General features: G+C 34.8%; 1 long non-coding RNA gene, 1 other non-coding gene and 1 pseudogene across 5 annotated transcripts; all 3 read left to right on the forward strand.

The window, feature by feature from the left end:
* Window positions 1-2,913: 2,913 nt before the first annotated feature.
* LOC115993649 lies at window positions 2,914-7,072 on the forward strand. Of its 4 annotated transcripts, none has more exons than XR_004093039.1 (6): window positions 2,914-2,969; window positions 3,276-3,357; window positions 3,443-3,500; window positions 4,572-4,713; window positions 5,532-5,644; window positions 6,445-7,072. It is a non-coding gene; the product is annotated as an uncharacterized LOC115993649 (long non-coding RNA). The 4 variants fall into 4 exon arrangements; XR_004093038.1 differs by lacking the exon at window positions 2,914-2,969 and adding an exon at window positions 4,320-4,379 and having other exon boundaries at window positions 3,025-3,357; window positions 3,443-4,172; window positions 4,631-4,713; XR_004093036.1 differs by lacking the exon at window positions 2,914-2,969 and having other exon boundaries at window positions 3,026-3,357.
* An 8,116-nt stretch (window positions 7,073-15,188) lies between these two features.
* Window positions 15,189-22,143, forward strand: LOC115950544 (annotated as a pseudogene).
* A 1,893-nt stretch (window positions 22,144-24,036) lies between these two features.
* TRNAH-GUG lies at window positions 24,037-24,108 on the forward strand. Its single transcript has one exon. It is a non-coding gene; the product is annotated as a tRNA-His (tRNA).
* Window positions 24,109-24,756: the final 648 nt, after the last annotated feature.

A 24,756-nucleotide genomic window follows, 5' to 3' on the forward strand; every position in this document is an offset into this window, starting at 1 on the left:
GCATGTTAAGAACAAATAGTAAATGTGATCCAACGGTTGGATTTTCAAAATTTAAATTTAACAATAAGTTATTAGTTGGTGTAACATTTTTTAGAGTTACATCAAGTGTAATCTAAACCCAACCTTATATTTCTTAATTCGATGTGAATTTTGATAAATCTACCGTTAGATTACATTATCTTCATATATTTTTCATGCTTACAAAATTTTAAGGTGATCAAAGATTAATAGCCACGTCATCAATCAATTGTTTAAATTTAAGTTTTTGTAGTTTAAAATAACGCATAAAAGATGAGTTTAAAGATCAAATGGTAAATTACATTCGATTGGCATGAAAATTGGCATGCATGTTAAAAAAATATAGAATATGTAATCTAACGATTGGATTTTCAAAATATGAATTCAATAATAAGTTATTGGTTGGTGTAACATTTTTTAGAGTTACATCAAGTGTAACTTGAACCCAACGCTATATTTCTTAATCCGATATGAATTTTGACAAATCTACCGTTAGGTTACATTATCTTCATATATTTTTCATGCATACAAAATTTCAAGGTGATCAAAGATTAATAGTCATATCATCAAACAATTGTTTAAATTCAAGTTTTTGTAATTTAAAATAACGTATAAAAGATGAGTTCAAAGATCAAATGGTAAATTACACCCGATTGACATGAATATTGGCATGCATGTTAAGAACAAATAGTAAATGTGATCCAACAGTTGGATTTTCAAAATATGAATTAAACAATAAGTTATTGGTTGGTGTAACATTTTTTAGAGTTACATCAAGTGTAACTTGAACCCAACGCTATATTTCTTAATTCGATATGAATTTTGACAAATCTATCGTTAGATTACATTATCTTCATATATTTTTCACGCTTACAAATTTTCAAGGTGATTAAAGATTAATAACTATGTTATCAATCAATTGTTTAAATTCAAGTTTTTGTAGTTTAACATAACGCATAAAAGATGAGTTTACAGATCAAATGGTAAATTACATCCAATTGGCATGAAAATTGGTATGCATGTTAATAACATATAGCACATGTAATCCAATGGTTGGATTTTGAAAATATGAATTCAATAATAAGTTATTGGTTAGTGTAACATTCAATAATATGTTATTGACCACGCCATTTTCTAAATCCAACCGTTTGATTGTGACCATAATTTACCAGAATTAAACTTTCATTACACTCTTCAAATCCAACAGTTAGATTTCAAATCTAAGAATGGCATGTGATGGATATGTGTTGTGTACTTGTATGGTTATGTTTACTCAATCTGACCATCCAATTAGTTATATTATTTTTTTTAAATGTAAACGAAGTTAGTCACATATTAAAATTCTTACATAAATTTAATAATAGCTATGATATTTTTTTTTTTTTAATTTTTAATAAGATAGAGCGTGTGATAATTTTTGTTGTGTGATATATATATATATATATATATTGAGAAAGTTGTGTGGTGAATTTTATTGAGTATATGTGATTGTTTTTTGTTTTTAAATTTTATTTCATAGCTCATTAATAAAATGACCAAGTGACTTCACCAAATTGCAGATTAAAATTTTTTTTTAAATAAATATAATTTTTTTTTTCTCTTATAATTTCTAAGTTGATAAAAATATTAATTTAACTACAATCTAAACTCTTCGTCTAAACATTTTTTTTTATTTAAATTATATTATCACTTGTAATTATATGTCGTAACATTAATATGTTTTAAGCCAACGTCAATTGCGTGTACCTTTTTTTTCTTTTTCTGTTGAGTTAAACCACTCGTGTACTTTGTGATCTAAAATAGGTTACCTTGTTCTGGTAGAAGTAAAATTGACCTTACCTTGTTCAGTCATTTTTTTTTACGTTAATGGGGGGTAAGTTGGCCTTTTTTTTTTTTTAATATATTAATTATTAAATTATATTTTACTAATTTGTAGTACTAAATTATATTTTATTAATTTGAAGTATTATATTATATTTTATTAATTTTTAATATTAAATTATATTTAAATAATTGGAAGTATTAAATTATATTGAAATTATTATTATTATTATTTTTTTTTTTGTGAGGCAACTCATCACTTAATGCATTTAGACTTAGGAAAGAAAAAAAAAACAAAGGAAGAAAATGAAAAATCATGCCCAGTACCAATACAAAAGAAAAAAAATTATTCTTTAAAAAATAAAATATCCAATTAAAACTTTTTTTAAAACTTTAATCAATAGAAAAATCTAGTTAAAACTTAAAAAAAGAAAAAAAAGAAAAAAAAAACATGTCATGCCCGTCATGGCCAGGAAAGAAAAATGAAAAAAAATGTAAAAAGAAAACTTAACAAAAAGGGCTTATTAACAATAAAGAAAAGGCAAAGGAAAAAAAAAGAAAAAAAGAAAAAAAGAAAAAAAAAGAAAGAAGAAGCATATCAGCAAATACAAAGAAAAAATAAAAAGAAAACAACGAAACGATTAGACCAGAGCAAAAAAAAAAAAAAAACAATAAGCTTTGGTTAGGGTTTTAATTTTTTCTCTTCTTACCCATTACACCAGCCGTCACTCTCTTTCTCCCTCACCCTCACCCTCATGTTCGCCTCTCTCTCTCTCTCTCTCTCTCTCTCACCAGGCCTTTCCGCCGCCGCGGCCACTTCCCACCCTAGCCATCGCCGTGCCCGCACCTCCTCTCCCCTTATTCTCGACTCTCTCTCTCTCCCTCATCCTCGTCTCTCACTCTCTCCCTCACCCTTGCTACTCTGCCGCCAGCCACCACTTCCGCCGCCCTACTCCTCTTCCCCTTTCCTCCTCTCATGTCCACCTCCGCCGCTAGTCTCCTCCACTGCCAATTTTCTAGTACCTCCTCTACCCTTTGTAATTTTTATTTTGTATTTTTTGTTTTTGGGTTTTTGGGTTTTTAGTTCAATATATAGAGTGTGGGTTTTCTGGAACCTCCTCTACCCATCGGTGAGTTTTTTGTTTTAATTGTAGAAATTTCATATAAATACATTACAAGAAAATAATTGATTTGAATTTCATATTTTGTGATTGAATATACCATTGGGGTTTAGGTTGCAATGTGATTTTGATTTGCAATTTTTTTTCCCTATTGGGTCTTGTGGTTAGTGCTTTGATATGGATGTTTGGCTGTGGGATTGGGGTTCAAAAAAAATTGGGGTTTTTGTTTTTGGTTGATTGTGAATCCATAAGTATTTTTTGATTTGGGATTTTCAGAGTTGGGTATGTATATTGCTTGTGCTCATTTGGCTATAGGTTTGGGTTTGTGCTTGTGTTTGAAAGGTGGGTTTTATGTTGACCCAGAGGCGAAGCTCCTGTTTATCATTCGCATTCGTGGGTAAGTTTTCCTGTTTGATTTTTCCGTTACATGAATCTTTATGGTAGATCACCAGGTTCTTATTATTGGAATTTGGAACTTACAGTATCAATGCCATGCACCTAAAGACTAGAAAGATCTTGCAGCTCTTGCGTTTGAGACAGGTATTACATGAAACTCACCCCTTATGGTACTATAAAATGGCATCTGGTTATTGTAGTTTTTATTTATGTTTTTGTGTTGGTCATGACGGTAAATATATCCTTTTGAAGGCTAAGGCAGGTTCAGACTATTTGCTTATTGTACTGGGTAGTTTTCGTAAAAGTACTCGTTTTTAAAGCTATTTAAGTTTAAGCTCCTTGGGTCATTGTCTAGAAATCTTTGAGGCAAAGCTCAAACATCTAGTGTCAAGGTGTTTGGGTGTAAGCACCTTTTTTATTTTGACCTTTTAGAACTTTATATAAGCATTAAGTACACATTATTTCTAGTAGGTTTACTGCTGAATAGTTTGAAACTTGAAGCCCTTTGTTGTGAGTGTTATGAAAAGCTAATCTAAAACTATGCCTGATTCTTTTATTCTGAATGCTGGGACATGCCTGATTCTTTTATTCTTTTAATCTGAAACCATGATAAGCTAACTGACACTGAATGCTGAAACTTGGCCCACGTATTTGGTCATCAAAGGTAAGTTTCAATTGCATTGAATTCAGCCCAATATTTTAAAGAAAATTAAACAGAGGCATCATTCGTGGCCGCCACCTCGCCTCCATTAATGACCAGTCGCCTCTTGCTTTCTCCGCTGGAAACGTCACTCTCCTCAGTAATTCTTTGGGATTGTATGATTCTTATTCCACTCCTCAAATAATCATTCAAATATATGTTTTTAGTTAATATATATATATATATTTTGTGTGTGTGTGTTTTTTAGTGAGCTTTTGATATGATATTTTTTGGTTTTTTTAATTTTTATTTTTATTTTACAGGAGATATTTTTGGTTCCCGATAAGAGAAAGAGTTGTTTTTTAGTGGCCAGTTGTATTATTGTAAGTAAAAGTTATAACTTTTTGTGGTCTCCCAGCCTATCCAAAAAGACCCCAAATGAAATTTTTTTTTTTTATTATTTTAAATTTTCCTGGGTGACCAAACTGTTTGTTTCAATTAGGTTAGGTGTACTGACTTTATTATTTTATTTGGTTAATTTATTTATTTATTTTCTATGTTTGTTGATGTTTTAGTTTGCATTATGCTAATGTTTCTTTGGGGAATCCGAGTTAATCATTCTTGGTGGTGTTAGACACAGGCAGTGATTTGTTCGGGATACCATGTGATTGTCAGAAAAATGGTTGCATAAAGGCCTTATAGTCATCATCTGGAGCGGTATGTTTACTTTTTTACTTTGAATTTTCGGTTTCTTTGTTATCGGTTTTATTACTTCCAATTGATACGGCTATATGGGTTCCTTTTTCTTCCTTTGCTATTGTAGTCATATATGCTTAAAAACTTGTTAGAAAATTGACTTGAATAGAGTGCATTAATTGCACATAGATTTGGCATCATATAGGAATATAACCCAACTTATTAAAAGATGAATCTGTCTTATATAGCTAGGAAAGTCTCAGTCAACTTGGATTGTAGACTTTTTTTTTCTTTTTTCTTTTTAACTATGGAATTCTACTATGGAATTTTACTATGGAATTCTACTTGAAAAGGTACTATAGGCAAATAGAATAGTACTCATATGAATGAGTAAAGCATGGCAGGGACCGAGAATCCTAGAAAGAGATGTAGTCGTCTCATGTTAATATCACTAATGAAAATGAGAAAGAACCACTAAACCAGACAGATTTAGTGGTCTGATATACTATTGAATTTTTGGTGGGTATATAATCAATTGGTGAAAGCTGTCTTGCATATTATTATAAGATTATGATTCCTTCTCTTTGATTCCAATTTAGTTAAGTTTGAAATCTTGTGGAGTTGTTTCATATCATTTTTGTATTTGTTAATTGAGTTGTGATTGTTTTATAACTACTAACAAGATGTGGCAGCCGCAAACATCCTGTTGATGATTGTCTGGTTGGTTGCTGAGTAGTGAGTAGTAGAGGAAAAGAAAAACTAAATGTTATAAATTCTTAAACTTGATGTTGTTTTCTCAATGCTGATTTTGACTAGATCTACATTGGAATTACTTTTAGGGGTATGTTGAGTTAAACACAAATTCTTCATAGCAGGGATGGGTTCTGGACATTGGTTTAAGACGATAATTGGCTCAAAGAAAGGGAAGCGTGGCAGTTCAAAACAAGTAAAGGTATGAAGCCCTTAAATTGCAATAATATTGCTAAATGGGACTATTTGCCCAACAGGCCTCCAATGGACCAAAAACTAAATTGTTATCTTCTTACTAATTTGCAATCCCTTTAGCTGTCACATTGAATTCCTACTAATTATAGGCTTAGAATTGAAATTAATGAGCTATTGTTGCTACATTATATATTGTTACTTGAAGACTGAAGAGGGGATTGAGTTTAGGAATAGGAAACCTAAATAGAGTTAGTCAAGGTTTTGGCTTAGAATTGAAATTAAGGAGCTATTGTTGCTAAATTATATATCGTTACTTGAAGATTGAAGAGGTGATTGAGTTCAGGAATAGGAAACCTAAATAGAGTTTGTCAAGGTTTGGGATTTATAATTTATGAGCTCAGGGATGGTGTACCTCCTTTGGGAAGTCCTGATTAATTGTTTTTGAATGCTTGAAGGGCTTTTTATTATATATCTTTCTTGAAGTTAAGATGTACAAATCTTGTGCTTGATATGAAAGTAGCTTTTCATGATAACTTTTCTTTTTCGTTTGAAAGGCATGATTATGTTTTTATAATGATGCAGTGGGCTTAGATATATTGTGTAGGTAGTATCAAATTAAAATATGGTGCTAGAATGGTGCATCCATTGAAAAGCATTATGTTGATATTTCTATCCTTTCTTAAATTTCCTTCACCATCTGTAATTAATGGGTCTCAAGGAAAAGTCAAAGTCCTCTAAAGTTAAAATCTTTGCTATTGGCCGCTCTATCTCAACTTTTCTGATGGTTTTTAAATGATGAATCTATAGGTCTACTTGCTTCTTTTGTAACTTGGATCAGCCAAATGCCACAGTTCGTTCTAGAGTCAGAAATCCCAAAGGTATTGACACAAAACCCAATCTTTATCTTCTTTTTACAAGAATGCTTGATTTTTTTTTTTTTTTTTAATAAAAATTTTATTTACCACTTTATTGGCTTACACTTTCACAACTTAAAAAAATTGTGTAAAGAAAAACTATGTTGGTTTTATAGTGAGAAAAAGTGATAAGAATAATTGCTGCACTTTTTTTTTCTCGTGTGTTTGAATCTCATTGGTTTGTGAGTAGTGGGAAAAAAAAGTAGATCAATTTGGAAGTTACAACAATCTGTAAATAATTGCCAGAAAGAATAAGATAAAAATTATGATCATAGACTAACTTAGAAATAATGTGCAAAACTCTCAATTTTTGTGAGTTCCACTTATTAAAATAAGAAATAAAAACATTTTGAGTAGATAATGTGAAATGCAATTTGCATGTTATTGCAAACAAATCATTATAGATAAGCAGTTAACCATACATGAAGGACCATATGTATCAAATTTATTTATTTATTTTTTGCTGTATTAGGTTGCATTTTGTTCATTGTTGTGCTCCTAATGTCTTAGTGGAGCTAAAATTAATTATTATAGGTTATTTGTAATAGAAATGTGGTTTTAAAACCCAATAGAAAAAAAGAAAAAGAAAAAAAAAAACCTATAGCGGCGGGCGAAACCGCCGCTAAAAGGTACATAGCGTACGTTGTATAAGAAGCCCTATAGCGGCGCTTATTGACCGCCGCTATAGGTGACGACATATAGCGGCGGGCCTATCCTGCCGCTAAAAGGCCCCTTGACCCGAATCACAACCTCATATGGCGGCGGTTTTTAGCCCGCCGCTAAATGGGAGATCTATTGCGGCGCTTTTCTCGCCCGCCGCAATTGACCTATAGTGGCACTGCAGCACTGGCGGGGCGGCCCGCCGCAATATCACCCGCCGCTATAGGTCACATGTACCTTTAGCGGCGCTTCTGGCCCGCCGCAATAGCCCGTTTTTCTTGTAGTGAATAGAAAACATCCAAGGCATGATATGAAAGAGGAGACCAAAAGCTTCCCAACCTAACACACAATTGTTTGCCTTATTTGTACTACCAGGTCAAAGACCTCTCTCTTTTTTAGAGGATCAACTTCAACAGAAGCCATTGAGCAGATCACAAGCTACCTTGGGGTTCAAGAGGTCAAACAATATGAAAAATACCTTGGTCTTCCTACTCTCGTGAGTAGGAACAAAAAGGTAAGTCTCATGTTTATCAAAGAGAGGGTGTGGGCCAAGTTACAAGGTTGGAAAGAACAACTCCTTTCCCAAGCCGGGCGAGAAGTGTTGCTAAAGGTGGTGGTGCAGGCTATCCCAACCTTTACCATGAGCTACTTCAAACTTCCCATCACATTATGCAATGATATAGAGTAGATGATCCGTAAATTCTAGTGGGGCCATCACGGAAACCAAAGGAAGATACATTGGTCGAAGTGGAGTTCATTATGCCTTCCAAAATACTTTGGTGGTATGGGATTCAAGGAACTACAGAAATTTAATGATGCAATGTTGGCAAAACAAGTATGGAGATTGCTAGAAAATAAGACCTCTCTCTTCCATAGGTTTTTCAAAGCAAAATTTTTTCCAAATGGCCCTATTTTTTATGCGAAGGAAGATAAAGGTTCCTTTGCCTGGAAGAGTATTCTTAAAGGCCGAGAGGTCATAAAAAAAAGGGGGCCCAATGGAGAGTAGGAAATGGCAAGAACATCCTCATTTACAAAGACAAATGGCTACTGGACCCCCAATACACCAGAATTCAATCTCCTCTAACTTTCTTTGGTTGTGATGCTCAGGTATCAATATTGATTAACAAGGAGAGGAGGTGCTGGATTGAAGATGCAGTTGATAATAATTTCATGCCTCATGAAGCCAAGCTGATCAAATCAATTCCCATAAGCTTCAATGTTGCTAAAGACAAGCTGTGTTGGCCGAGCAATATGGATGGGATATATTCGATTAAGGTCGGGTATAGACTCCTGGTGGATGAAGAGATGAGTTCAAATGTTAGATCATCAAATGTGTCTCAGTCTAAGAGCACATGGAAGGGTCTTTGGAATGGGCTGTGCATTTTGGTTTGCTAAAGAGTGAAGCTAGTGAGTGCTCGACATTCCTGGAAGTGTTTCGCATGTGTATGGAGAAGTCTCAACCCACTGACCTGTTTGCAATGTTAGCATATCAGATTTGGTTCAAGAGAAATAAATTGAGAATGGGAGAGGAAGTGGCTGACCTGAAACTGATACACTCAATGGCTAGAAATGCCCTACAAGAATTTCAACAAGCCAACACTACACCTCCAAAACCTCCTCCAGCCCGAAGTCCCACCAAATGGATGCCTCCCCCTACGGAGTGAGTCAAAGCCAATTTTGACGGAGTTGTTTTCTAGGGGAGTGATGAAGCAGGAGTAGGAACCATCATTCGTAACGATTGTGGTCTAGTTATGGCTGCATTGACACAAGTTATTCCTCTACCCACTTCGGTGGAGATAGTGGAAGTGTTAGCAGCGTGGAGGGCTCTTATCTTTGCCAAAGAGCTTGGTTTTAATCATGTCATCCTGGAAAGTGATTTTGAAATTGCAATTCGAGCTATGAAGAGTGAAGATTATTCTGCCGCACCTTTTGGACACATCGTTTCTGACATAAAGGCCCTATCTGTGCACTTCAAGAGCCTAGTTTTCCAGCATACATGCAGACAAGGAAACAAAGTAGCTCATAGTCTGGCATGAGCAACTTGTAATTTTTCTCCTTTTCGTACTTGGATGGAGGAAGTTCCTGTAATTTCTTATGCCGATTATCTTGCAGAAATTATCAATTATATGTAAGCCCCTTCTCTTTTTGGGGCGGATTCTCAAAAAAAAAAAAAAGTAACTTGTTTTTATTGATGTGAAGTACCATGTTAGCTATGCTCCGGAAATAACTAATAATTTTTCTTAAAGATGACACCATTGATCTCTCGTTTTTCATCATCTAAATAGTCCGACATGGATATTGTTGCATGGAACCAACAACAGAAGTCGTTACAAGCCTTGGAACTGCATCACATAAACTTTGCAATACGTTGCCTTCATGCTTAGGTTTGAAACCAAGGGAAGTAAGCTTGGAAGGGAAGCAGTTATTGGTGAAGGTGGTAATGACATGACAACAGCCAAGGCTGAGATTGTTTTGGGCAGTAAGTATAACGAAGAAAAGCTTATTTGAGCAAAACTTCAACTCCATGAGTACAACCCAGCAATTGACTTGAGCTCCATTATTAATTGTTTCCAAGCTTGCTGCTGGAACAATGTTGAATTCTGACTTTAATGTTAGGCCCCTGCTTGTTGCAGTCACATTTGCCAAGAGGCTTGTGAGGACCAGTAGGATAAACATGTTTTTGATAGCCACATATATATATATATGGTTTGCTTATGTTATGTGTGGTTTGTGTATATGAGCGAGAGGAGGGAGTTCCCTAATTTATAGGGAAGGTATGTATATACTTCGATTTAATTAGAGGTAGTGAATAATTAAGCTGTTGATATTATAATATATATATATATATGTAATGTGATTGATCGAAGAAAGCACTTTGGAAGTCATAGTTATGGAAATATGCATGGTATTTGGGTCTAATGACACATTAGAAATGAAACTAGCCAATGCAAATTCTTGTGGTGAACATTATTATATAATTAATCTAGTGTGAACGTACGTACATATATATTTTAAACTTATATATATGCATGTTTGTTGTCTAAATAAGGATTAATTTATTTGTTGAAGAGGTGGTTTATTTAAGATGTATGAGGCCCAAGCCAAGAATGAAGAATTAAGTGACTTTTGGAAGATGAAATGGTCATGTGAATCTTTACAGCATGAACAAGTGAATAGGTAGATAAATAAATAAACGACATGTCGTTTTAACTACAGTTAAAGATCTTAATTTCATTCATTCTTATCACATTCACACTCACACACCGAAAGAGTAAAAGACAGATTGGAGTAGTGTACATTATTACTTTGGGTAAATTTCACTAAACTACCTTGAAGTTTGGGCTAATACCGCTCAAATCCACAACTTTTAAAAAGTCTTGAACACCGTTTGGTAATAGATTTCTAATAATGTTATTTAAGTGTTATAAAAATACATGTGAGTGGAAAAATATTATGAAAATACGTATATTATTGTTTAAACAACAAAAACTGTTCATGCCAAACAGGTCCTTAGTCTCTAGATGCCATTTAAACCCATTAGAGCACTCACAGCAGAGGAGGTATAAAGCTATATTGCTAAAATTTAGCTCCACACACACAAAATTAACACTGCAGCAGTGAAGGCAAAAGCTAAAATTTTAGATGATTTGCTACAGTGCACATCTATATATAGATGTGCACTGTAGCTGAGAGCAAAAAAAAAAAAAAATTATATTTTATTCGGTTGGTTGATTAAAATAATACACTTACCGTTTTTTTTTTTTTTTTTTCCATTCTTTCATGCCTCTCTCTCTCTCTCCATTCACTCTCATCTCTCAAGTTCACTCTGTCAACTCCGGTCTCACTCTCTCAACTCCGGTCACCGATCCATGAAGCTCGACTCAAGCTCACTCTCTCAACTCCGGTCTCACTCTCTCAACTCCGATCACCGACCCACGAAGCTCGCCGCCGATCGGTGTGCCTGATTGGGAAACCCATGGAGCTCGCCGCTGATTGGAGTGCTTGCATATGGATATTGGTTCTTTCACGCCACCAATGGTTGTATCATGCCGCCGATCGGAGATTTGGGTTTTTTTTTTTTTTTTTTTTTTTTCCTGCTGTGGACTGCTGCGGAGTGCTTGCATGTGGATTTGGTTCTTTCACGCCGCCAATGGTTGTATCACGCTGCGATCGGAGATTTGGGTTTTTTTTTTTTTTTTTTTTTTTTTTTTTTTTTTTTTTTTTTTTTTTTTTTTTTTCCTGCTGTGGACTAGTGGCCGGTGGTGGTGGTGGTTGTGGATTTGTGGGTTCAATTTGGGTTGAGTTTTTTTTTTTTTTTTTTTTCCTGCTGTGGACTGGTGGCTGGTGGTGGTTGTGGATTTGTGGGTTCGATTTGGGTTGGTGTTTTTTTTTTTTTTTTTTTTCCTTCTTTCCTGCTGTGGACTGGTGGCCGGTGGTGGTGGTAGAGGAGGATGTTTGTGCTGTGGTGGTGATGGTGATGATATATTATTTTATTGTAGTAAAAATATTATTATTTTATTATAGTAAAAATATTATTTTATTGTGATGAATATATTATTTTATTGTGTTGAAAGCTAAAATAGATCCACTGCTGTAGCATGTATGTAGGTAAAATAGATAAAGTAACTTTTGGTGGAGCTAAATTGCTAAAAATTTAGCTCCACTGCTGTGGATGCTCTTAGTTGTTCTCAATCTATCCTCTCTCTTTCCTCTTCTCTCTTCTCTCTCAGACCTCTCTACCTCTCTCTTATCTCTCTCACCCGCAACAGTTGGCGGCTGAAGACGCCCTTTCTCAACCTTTGGCCATGGTCGAACCCATGTTTTGCTATTAAGATCTTGCACTCTCTCTCGAATCAATGCCATGAAGATAGTTGGCTAAGGATTTTCGAGCTTCTCCTCACCACTGTTGCTGTTGTTCCTCGTTGAAGGCTCCGATTGAGAGCTACCCACACTAGCTTTGGTGTTCCTCAGCAATGTAAGAAAAAGTTTGTATTTGCGCTTCTGTTTGGGTTTGTGTACCAAACGTCGAACGTTTGGCGGAGACCCACAAGCTCTACCATTGCCACAAGCGACAAATCACACTAGCAATGCCACCATTAGTGGCCGTAGGTCCTCCTCCTCTTTCTTCTTTGGTATGGGTTTTGGTGAATTTAGGACTGGGTTTTCTTATAGTGATAAGGATTTGATGATTTTTTTTTTGGGTCTCAAATGTGGGTTTTGGGTAGGATCATTTGTGAATCTGTGGGTATTTTCTGATTTAAGTTTTGTATCAAATAGGTCTAATATAGTGTTTTTTTTTTTTTTTTTTTTTGTGTATGTATGATTATGAATCTGTGTTTGTAATCTGGGATTTTTGGGGTTACAAGTTTTATATGGCTATGTGTGTATGTTTGTGTTCTATGACATGGTGTAGCCATTTATTGTGATTCTTAGAAACTCAAAGATCTTAGCATGAGCTAGGCATTCAGTAGAGAGAGAGAGAGAGAGAGAGAGAGAGAGAGAGAGAGAGAGAGAGAGAGAGAGAGAGAGAGAGAGAGAGAGAGAGAGAGAGAGAGAGAGCATTGTGATTCTCATCAGGTATTGTATTCCAAATGCAATTTTCACACATAAAAACCTACTTTTTCTATTTTAACATACTATTTTACAATACATCATTTATCAGATATTCTATTCTTTCCTTCAACACATTAAAATAATATATAAAACATATTAAAATAATCTAAAATAACTCCTACACATTAAAACCCCACCGCCCGCAGATCACCCCACCACAGCCCACAAGCTACAACCACCCCCACAAGATCAACCACCGACCACCAATATCAACCACTGCTACAACAACAACAACAAAAAAACACAACAACAACCACCACAACCAAGGCCAAAATTGGAAATTAACCCTATTTGCCAAACAATATAATTTGTAGGCATTGTTACAAAACTATATTTTTTACTAACATCTCGAGTTTTAAAAACTCGATTTAGGGCTTATAAATCGAGTCTCAAATACTCGATTTTAGTATTCTGATCATGTCCGATTTGGCATATTTTTCACGTGGCGTCCACCTGGAAATCGAGTCTCTGAGACTTGATTTATAAGCCAAAAAAAAATTAACTCTAAGTCTCTAATGTACAAGCCATTCCCAGAAATACCCAAAAAAAAAAAAAAAAAAAACTTAAGAAATCCTAGAAACACAACAATCCTAGCACTGCCTGATCTCTCCTACAAAAATAGAAATTACAATAGAATTTGTTTCATTCTTCTGAAACAAATTTGATTCATAAAAACACAAATTGATTTGATCATCTAGTTCAATCAAAAATGGCTTTCAGCACTAGGAGAGGAGGAGGGAGCTGGGCCCACTCACTCCTCTCATTCTCATCAAACAACCCCAAATCCAAGCACACCTGCAAATCCCGCAAGCAATTCTCCCTCAAAGGCTTCATCTTTGCAAACTTCTTCACCATCGGGCTCATCGTCTCCCTCATCTTCGTCCTCCTCATGATCCTCCGGTACGGCGTTCCAAGACCCATCTCTTCCCACTTCAACAAATCCACGATGGCAAATCTATGGCAAGCAAAACGTAGGCCCACGGTGGCAAACCCAAAAATGATCCGGCCACCACTCCGTCTACCACTCCCAACCCAGCCACCGATTTCATCCAAGCCCAGCCAACCACCACTCCCAACCCACCTACCCAAAATTAAAACTCACCCATCACTCCACCACCACATACACCCCAGCAACCACCAACAAAAAAAAAAAAAAAAACAAAAAAAAAAAAAAACAAAAAATAATAAAAATAGCAACCCCAAAGAAGAACAAGCGTCAAAACCACCGATCAGCAACCACTACCGCCTGGATCCATCACCACCACCACCTACATGCAGTCCGCAAAGCCAGATTTTAAAAAAAAAAAAAAATGGATTGCAAATCCAGTGAGAGAGGAGAGAGGGGGAGAATGGTGAAAAGGAAAGAAAAGAGAGAGAGCAGTGAGAGAGGACCTGATTTGTAAAACATTTTACTTGATTTATAAAGGGTAGGCATATAAATCGAGTCTTAGAGACTCAATTTCTAGGTAGACACCACGCGGAAAAAACGCCACATCAGATGTGATCAAACCATAGAAACCGAGTCTTTAAGACTCGATTTATAGGCCTAAATCGAGTCTTTGAGACTTGAAATGTTAGTAATATATATAGTTTGAAAACAGTGCCTATTAATTATATTGTTTGGCAAATAATGTTAATTTCCAATTTTGGCCCTACAACCAATATCAACCACCCCACAAGATCAACCACCGATCACCAATATTAGCCACTGCTACAACCAAAAAAAAAAACAACAACAACAACACCACCCCAACCACCACGACCAAGATCTTAAGGAAAGGAGGTTGGGTGAATCGGTGGTGGCTTAGGGAGAGAAGGTTCGGCGATTAACAACAACTGGGTGAAGAGTCGTTTAGTGAGACTAGCAGCAATGTTGAGACTGAGATCAGTCGTGGCACTAGTGAGACCAGAGAAGTAATCGACGACAAGTTTAGAGGAGAGATCAGCGGTGAGATTGGAGGCGAGATCAGACGTTGATGGCAGTGCGAGGCTGAGAAAGTGAATGAGCAAGATTGGCAAAGAGGAAAAGAGGCTGAGATGTCCGATTGGAAGGATCAGCGAAGAGGAAGAGAGGCTTGAGAGAAGAGAGAGAGAAGTAGAATAAACAAATATTAAAAATTTTAGCATTTCGGTCCGTATCGTCTCATATTTGAGATGGTACTATAGCGGTGTGTCAAAATTTTTGAGATTTAGAATATTTGATGAAGATTGGTTTTTGGTGTTTGGTGTGCCAAATGCCGAATATTTGGCATTTGGCACACCTAATGGTAGTGGTCTAAATGGGTTTAAACAGCGTTTAGAACTAAAAGGTGTTCAAGGACCAAGTTGGTCACTTTTTAAAAGTTGGGCTTGATTAGTATTAACCCAAACCTCAAATATTTTAGTGAAATTTACCCTACTTTTTGCGGTGAAAGCAGGACAGCCAGAGACGTTCCCTTCCCACCTTAAAAAGAGAGAAAGAAAAAGAGAGATGAGCGAATCGGAAGTTCCAGGGAAGGAGGCAAACGTATTGAAAGGTCACGAGGGAGCAGTATTAGTGCCGAGATTCAACAGCGACAAAAATTATTTTCTGAGTTGCGGCAAAGATACGCCTCTGGAATCCCCACCTTGGCATCCACATCAAGACCTACAAATCCCATGCCCGTGAAGTCCACGACGTCCATGTCACCTCGTACTCTCTCTCTCTCTCTCTCTCCCAACCACTTGTTAATTCAATCCCTAATTGTCTTTTTTTTCTTTTTTTTTTAGGGATAATTCAAAGCTATGTTCGTGTGGTGGAGGCCGACAAATCTTTTACTGGGATGTATCAACGGGTCATGTTATTCATAAATTTTGTGGCCATGACGGCAAGGTTTGTTTTCTTTTTCTTTTTTTAATTTTAACTGTTTTTCAAGTTTATCAGATAATTTTTTGTTGAATTTTTAATTTTGTTAAATTTGGAAATTTTTACCAGCAATAAAAAATTTGGTGGGCATGTTAAGAAGAACAAAGAAAACCTGTAATTTTGAGGTTGTAGCAGTTACATTAAGTTTGACTTTAATGTAAAATTAGGGTAGCTAAAACATAAGAATGCTAAGATCGATAAGTTGAAATAGAAAGAAGAATAGGATATGAAATGAAGAAATTTTTATTAAAGATAGAGCAGCTTCCATTGATGTAAAGATGAGGGAGTTTGTTTAAGTTATCGGTCGTGTGCGAAGGAGAGTGATTAGTGACTAAGAGTGATTTGATATAAGTCAAGACTATGGTGGGAATGAAAAGAGAAAGAGGGAGATCTAAAATAACACTAATAAAAGTAGTAAGAAATTATATGTTAATTTAGAAGGTAACAGAGAGTGATTTTGGATATTATAGAATGGTAAAGAACAATATATGTGAATGATTAGGCTCAAAACTAAGGTGTTTTGGAGAATGATCCCTCAATGTCTTATGTGGGTCGTTTGGAGGGAAAGAAATACACATACCTTTAAAGGGAATGAAATATCAATTCATGAATTGAAGCTTCTCCTTTTTTCAGACTTCGCTTGATTGAGCAAATGCTTCGGGCGTTTTTACTTTCATTTTTTTACCTAATATGCTTGATTTATGTACTTTCTTTATTGCTTTTTTTTTTTCTTTATTGCATCTAGCACACTGCCTGTGTGCTTTTTTCGTCTTTATTTTCTTACATTTTTTTCAATGAAGTTTATTACTTATCAAATGCGTGTGTGTGTGTGTGTGTGCGCGCGAACAATTCCAATCAGTCTATTGAGAATCCATAATTAATTCCATAGTTTTGAGACTAAGGCTTTGTTGTTGTAGAAATTTCAATCATGGGTGTGGATTATGGAGAGTTATTCGTATAGGTTGGGAGGATTGTAGCAAAAACACTCAATTCGTTGTTGAGATGGAGAATAGAGTGAGATTTTGGCAAGATGGATGGTATGGGGATCAACCTCTCCAACTGGCTTTCCCAGGTTGTATGGTATTGCCATTGATAGAGAGGCTTCCATTGAGTCTTCATTGACAAGAGTTGGGGCAGGGGAAAGGAGAAGTTAGGATGTTTGTTTCATTCGGGATCTTAAGGATTGGGAGTTGCATGCAGGGGAGGACTTTCTTTGTATCTTGGAATCCAATATTCCTTCAATGGATATTAGGGACTGGATGTGATGGAAGTTGAAGCCTAATGGATAGTTTGACATCCATTCGTTTTACAATAAGTTGCGAGGTTCTTATTCCGTTGTTTTTCCTTGGAATGTTAAGGCCCTTAGATGTGTTTCCTTCTTCATTTGGATTGTAGCTTGGAATAAGATTCTTACGGGTGATAATTTGAGATTTGGGGGTTTTGATTTTGTTGACTGGTGCATTATATGTCGTTGTTGTGGGAAGACTGTGGATCACTTACTGCTTCATTGTGAGAAGGGTTCCTGATCTGCTTTTTTGGTTGGTGGAATTGGTTGGGGAAGCACTTGTCTAACATTTGGAATTTAGTTCTGTTGTGCTTATTGTGGTGTCTGTGGAAGGAGCATAATAGGCGGACTTTTGAGGACTTGGATAGCTCCGGAGACCAGTTGCTTACTTCTTTTAGTTGATCTCTATTCGACTAGTCTCAATCTTGGGAACTCCCATCTAGTGATTCTCTTCCTTCTTTCCTTTGTTCTCTCCTCCTTCGTAATTAATTTTCTTCTTTGTTTTCTTTTCTTCTTTGTTTCTTTCTTTTCTTTGTAATTTTTGGTTTCCTTGTGCTTTTCTTGCATAAAGTACCCTTTTGAATATCCATCTTTCTTACTTGTTAAAAAAAAAAAAATTTAGTCATTGCTTTTTTTTCCTAACTTACACTATTTTTATTATTTTATTTTTGGGGTTCAGGTGAATGCTGTAAAGTTCAATGAGTACTCGTCTATAGTAGTTTCAGCAAGCTATGATCAATCATTGCGTGCTTGGGACTGCAGATCTCACAGCACTGAGCCAATTCAGGTTTACATTTATTTTTCTATCAGTAATTTTTTCATGGTTGCTCTTTATTAGTTTTTAAATTGGCTTAATGTTCAAGAGTGCTACCTAATTTGCAAATTATTGATTCATTTTCAGACAGTGTTATGTCTGTCTGTTTAACAAATAGTGAAATTATTGGTGGAAGTGTTGATGGAATTGTTCGAACATTTGACATACATATTGGTAGGTACATAGCACTCTAGTGGAAATTTCATAAAATCCACATTTTGACATATTTTTTCACCCACACGTATTTCCAAAAAATACAAACAACGTTACCAAACGGCCGCTTAATATCAGGACATTGTTTGTATGTCTTACTTTTTGTGAATAAGATGTAGCTTTTCTTTACAATTTTTTGGTATTTCCTTTTGTGAGAGACCGTGCCCCCGGCCCGTTTTATGATGTTGGGCCAAACCCATGTGAATATGTGGAGTCGTGTTATTACTTCTCAAAATGAAAGTTCGACTAGTTATATTTTCCCCTTTAGATTAAGGGTTTTACAATGGAGTCGCCACTTATTTAATTATTGGAATAAATAAGAAAACCAAAATTGAAAAATTCCTCATTTTATTAATTTGAAATTGAATTTACATTGATCATAGGAAATTACATGGCTTTGGTCCTAGATACAATCTAAGATAAAGTACATGGCTTTATTTCCTAGTTACAATCTAAAAATCAAAAATTACATGGATAAGCATTTGATCTACTAACCCTTGATCTAAGCTCGGAGGCTAGGTTACAAGGTGGGAAGGTGTTAGGCATCCACCTTACCCAGTGAAACCGATCTTCTAGACTATGGTGGCCAACATTCATATCATATCATCCAATGTCAATCAATTTACATGTTAAATTTAATGTGTGCATATGATAAACCCTAATTCAATTTATTAAGCATTGCATTTGAATTGAAAAACAAATTCTAGTAAATGTGTGTGGATGGTGATAACCTAGATTCAAGAATTTGAAAGAATTATTAAACAAATATGTTTTTCATATTTTTGATGTGGATTTAAGATTAAATCTAGTGATATGCATGAACATGTGATGAACAATCAAGAACATGTGAAGAACACATAAGAACAATTAAGAACATTCAAACATATTCAAAGGAATTATCATGCTTTAATCTTAAATTCTCGTCATGGCAACATAAACAAACAGTTAGGAAAATTGATTATACCTTCATGCAAGATCAATATGGTGAAGAAGAAGACTCTTAATGGAGGTCCTAAGGGTAGAGGAAAAGAAGAGCTAGGAGAGCGAGAGTGAGTTTCACTTAATACCTTGAGTCCCAGGAAGATCAAGATATGACAAGACTACTCAACTTTACTAGAACTCAAGAGAAAAGAAGAAATGAGGGTTTTTTGTGTTTTCAAATGAAGGAGAGGAATGGTTTATATAGTAGTGATGGAGGAAATATGAATAGAAGGTCATTTAATGAAGGTTGACAAAAAATCATGAACCTAGACTTCATTTTAGCCTTTGGGAAAATCTGGTACATTAAATATGGAGATTAATGAGAGTGAAGAGCAAGTAAAGTTCGTCGTAGCTGTTGTAACAACCTGTAAAGCTAACTTTGAAAAATCATATCTGCCTCAATTCTGATTGGAATTGTCTCATTCTTGTACTCAAATTGAAGCCCCGGATGTCTAGTTTCTGGGAAAATTAACCTCATTCACAGATTCAAAATATTTTGAGAGATATCGATGAAATGGTGAGCAGAGGTCATTTGTTAGAAAATGGTTTCAGCACAATTAACATTAATAGATCCCAAATTAGCTCCCAATTAACATTAAATGGCTCCAATCACTCCCATTTCAGACTTAATTGGTTCCAAATTTACTCTAATTAAAAAATAATTGTACAAATTACTCATTGAATAATTAATATTTAACTATCTAGTTAATTAGGTGTGTGCAACTCTACCATAAAATGTAGTCCTAACCAATCAAATTATGACACATCATCGATCTCAAATTGATTATACTTATAATCAATTGTTCACAATCACATATAGTCGGACTCAATTTGTGATAATATATCTCAACCATTAAAACTTAATTTGATGATAACTTTCAATCTGATGGTCTAATTAGGGCTCATGACCAATCGATTTGATCGTTACAATATCAAGATCATTTTGGTGAAATGAGATTAAGGATCTAATGACCAGAATCAAGATGCATATTTTTAAGGTGAAATCACCCTTTCACCCTTCATGTGAGGTTAAATGCGGGTTACAAAATAGGGTGTCAACATCTTTTTATGGTACATCAAACTCAATCTATTTATATTTGAAGCTTCTTATAATGATTTTTTTTTTTTTTTTCTGCCTTTTCATGTAGAGAAATATCTGATGACTTGGGGCAGCCAGTCAACTGTATCTCAATGTCAAATGATAGTAACTGCATATTAGTCAGTTGCTTAGATTCTACTTTACACCTTCTAGACAAGTAAACTCTTGTGCTGTTTTTGATATTTGCAATGATATATATTTACAATAGATATCTTATCTGCTTTGCTTGCCCTTTTACTAGTTCATTCTCATGACAAAACTTCTGGTGAACTATTGAAAAATATAAAGGCCATACTTGTAAGGTTAGCGTGCAAATTCTTAGTTCTCATTTCTTACACTTGATCAAGGAGCCTTCCTAAATTCATTTAATCAAGAAATGCAGTCCTCTTTGGAAATGATGGTTATTTACCAAACATGTTTACATAAAAGTTTTGTACATTTAATTTTATGTGCATTGATAAGCTACTATCCATTTATTCTCATGCTTATGATGGTTTAAAGATCTTCCTATGTTTTAAATATGCATCCATAATGAGCTTTTGAGGTACCCTAAATTGAATCCATAATGAGCTTTGTAAGTTAATAAGTTATTGATTTTTTATTACTGATGACATCTTATCATTTCTATTGTGTGCTCTCATATCAGTCCTACAAACTGGATTGCTGCCTTACCAACACTGATGCACATGTAATTAGCAGATCTGAGGATGGCCTCATTTACTTCTGGGATCTGGTAGATGCAATTGTGGTGTCAAGTTTCCATGCTCATTCCTCAGTGGTAAATTCATCTGTGCTCCCCCATTCCATCTCTTTTTCCCCATTTCTTGTGGAATGCCTTTCACTTTATATGATGGTGCTCAGTGGTCATGGTATCTCCTGTACTCATACCACTAACATTTTCAAAAGGGTTTTTCCTTCCTCAGATTTTGAACTCTTCTATTGAAAGTAGTTGGATAAGCTTATCGAAATGTTTTGGGACCAAAACGTGTTCTTTGCACACATCAATGTGGCTGTAATGCTTAACGTGTTGAAGTAGATTCATAAGCTCTTGGAGTCCTAGATTACACATATCAATCTAAAATATCGTAATAGCCCAATGGTATAACACATAATTTAAAAATTAAAATTTTGGAAGGTAGAGACACAAATTTTGTGACAATGTGCAAATCTTTTGTTAATATCCTCAGGTGTTTTTCCCTTTCCCATTCCCATTCCCCCTCTCCTTGTGGCCAAAATTTACTTATCCAAAAATAAATAAATAAATAAACCTCAGTTAGTTTACTATAAATTGACAAGACATCTATAATTTGTAGTAATCACTAGTTTCCAGAGTCATGAATTTTCACATTTAGCTATTTTCTTGTCTTCTAATCATGTTAGTAATTGGCTGAAATTCCACTAAAACTGTATTTACTAGTATCATCTTTTTCTTCTGCTAAACAATTAAAAGATTACTAGATTAGGCTTATAAGCATATGGGTTTCATTTTGCAGGTGAAGTGTGAGTTAGCACCCAAAGGACAGCTGCATGATAACTGCCTCTGTTGATGGCACCATTCGTGTTTGGAAGACATGAGAACAAAATCAATAAACCTTCCTCAGCTTGTGCAAGCAATTTGGATTTGACAACTTCCACCTGTAAAATTTTTTACAGAAACCCCTTCCATATTAGAGAGATTTCTTGAAATTCCATTCCAAGCTCCCAACATGCTGCAATTCTCTGGCTACAAGTTATTAATTAATGAGAATTTTAATTCTCCTGCCTTAATTGTTAAGAACACTGCCATAATTCTTTTGGAGTTCACAACTACTAGTGCATTTTATATCCATTGATGTATTAAGGGGTGACAGTTTTTTGCCTGTCCAACTCCAAAAGAACCAGTTCTGAACAACTCTTGCTGAAATTGAGTATGGAGTTTGGACAAATTCAAATCTGGGTTTAAAATTTCAAACAATCCGGTCATTAAACCCGTATGGGCTGTATGTATGTTGAGATAATTTTGATTATAAATGTAGTAATGTAAAGATTGTTTAAATTTTGTTATATTGGCAAAGACATATGTATTGGGAGTTTTGATTAATCAAATGCGTTTTATACGTTATGTATATTAATGTGTCATACTTAAATGACTCATTGGATGATAGAAAATTCGTAATTAAAAAAAATGTATAGTAAAGAAGCCTACGTTGAGGGTCAGATTTTGTTAAACCAAGTTACAAGTTGTCTAAAATAAATCAATGTCAATTTTGGTTTTGGTTATTTGATGTTGTTGCCATCCTTCTCTTTTAGTATACTAATTACAACAAATCATGTCAAGTATCAACAGCCATGAAAAAGTGTTAAAAATATATATATATAAAACATTATGTCTTAACTTATTTTTTAGGTTAAGGAGCATCAATTTGTTAATATTGGGTGATTTTGGTTCAGCTTTTTGATATCATGTTTTTTGAAAAAGTGATGGTTTCAAAAAGTGCAATATAAAACTGAACTTATTTTAAAGTAGAGCGTTTGGTAAACAAATTTATTTGGGGGGTGAGGACATTCAAGAGAATTCTTGAGAGAGAGAGAGAGAGAGAGAGAGAGAGAGAGAGAGAGAGAGAGAGAGAGAGAGAGAGAGAGAGAGAGAGAGAGAGAGAGAGAGAGCGGGTATGTTCAATGAGGTGCTAGGCTTGGCAAGTCCAACAAGGAGTTTGTTCAATAGCAACATTGATTTTCTAACGGTAATATGTGTTCAGTTATTAGGTTTTTTGTGCTTTTGGTCTTTAGAATAGAGGGATAAAGTTGGGTTTTTTAAGAAAAAACTGTAGGCAATTTAGGAAAAGGGTGTATCCAACGGTAATTTTTATGTTTGAATTAAAGCGCGTTTTGCAATTGCAACTCAAAGGCAGCCACACAAAAACGTAGAAAAACACGATTTGGGGGGAAAATATGTTTTTAAATTTTTTTACCAAACACACTTTTTCACTTTTTGGGATGATAAATGCGCATTTTAGACCCAAAACATCGAACCAAACAAGCACATTACTCCATATTGTAGTCAATAAAGTGTTTGTTTGGCTAAAGCTTATAAGCTCAACTTTTTTAGCTTTTAATTTTTATGTATAGCTTTTTAAAATCTCACTTTTTTCTTATATTTTTCTCACTTTTTTGTAGTACAAGTATACTTTAGCACACTTTCTACACACTACAAAATGTTATATAAGTTGTTTCCGAACACATATTAAAAACAGGATCTGTGGCAACAATCAATACATAAGTTTTGCTTTCTTTTTTGGCTAAGAAGTACTCTTGCTAGTTGTGTTGTGTGTTTGCACATTGCCTCTTTTTATTCAAGGCAACATTACCACCAAAAATAAATCTGTCTAATATCAAAAATGAATTCCATCAAGTTATAGGAGTGAAAATGGCTCACTACCACTATTTAGCAAAAAAATTAGTAATCTATCACTGTTTCGAAAATATGTAGGGATTTATCACTTTTTTAAAACTCAAGTTTGTGAAAGTTGAGTTTGTTGTGAAACTCGAATTCCAAAAACTTGAGTTCTTTGAAAATATATACTTCAAATTTTTTGAAATTTTTTTTTCATATCACTCGAGTTCCATGGAAAACTTGATTTCGCCAAACTTGAGTACCCAAAAAGTAATAAATCCTTACATATTTCCAAAACAGTGATAGATTGCAACATAATTTGCAAAAAGATGCTATTTAGCTATTTTGGCCCAAGTTATAGTTTCTTTTACTTTTCTAAATTTTGTAAGCAGGGTCTTCTCAAAAAAAATTGTAAGTAGCTTCTCAAAAAAAGAAAATTGTAAGTAGTATCTTTTAATTTCGATCTAGTGGACCTGCATGGCTGCTCCTCATTTATTATGGGTGGTATTGGTGAGCTTACGTAGGATATATATATATATAAAAGGAAATATATGTCACCGGAGGTGGCTGTAGTTTAGTGGTAAGAATTCCACGTTGTGGCCGTGGAGACCTGGGCTCGAATCCCAGCAGCCACACTATTGGTCTTTAAATCTTTTAAAACCCTTGCATCTTACAATAGACCTTCACTAGTGCCACAAGGTCACAATCCTTTTTTGATCCTTACAATAAGTGTATGACCCTTCACTTCAGGGTCAAATATCTTTTACCCTCTTAGTTTTTCACTATATATATATATATATATATATAGTCCTGTATTGACAGTGATCGAACATGCCATCCCTATTTGCCAAAATATTCGTCGGTCCGACAATTTTTTTTGTTTTTAATAAAAAAATTTGACAATAAGACCTTTCACTAGTTCGAACCCGACAAGAATTTATATATATGTTAATGTTAGCCATATACATTGAGACCATGTGTTCACACACAGTCACAGTGATGAAAAATGCCGTACTTGGGAAATATTAATTAGTAAAAGTTTTTTCCAGTTAAAACATAGTAACATGCGGCCTTTACCTGGTTTCCCACGTATTCTTCTTTTTAGCTTGGTCACTCTTGTGAAGCAAAGTACAAAAGATACCAAACCAGTACATGACACCATGTGATCATTTTGTGATGAAATTAATGTATCTCATATTTTTTTTGAATTTCAATTCCCTTATTATATATATTATAGAGTTGTCTTTGAACAATCCACATTTTTTTAGGTTAAAATTAAGGGG

The sequence above is a fragment of the Quercus lobata genome, chromosome 6 (genome assembly GCF_001633185.2).
Source record: "Quercus lobata isolate SW786 chromosome 6, ValleyOak3.0 Primary Assembly, whole genome shotgun sequence".
Taxonomy (NCBI): domain Eukaryota; kingdom Viridiplantae; phylum Streptophyta; class Magnoliopsida; order Fagales; family Fagaceae; genus Quercus; species Quercus lobata.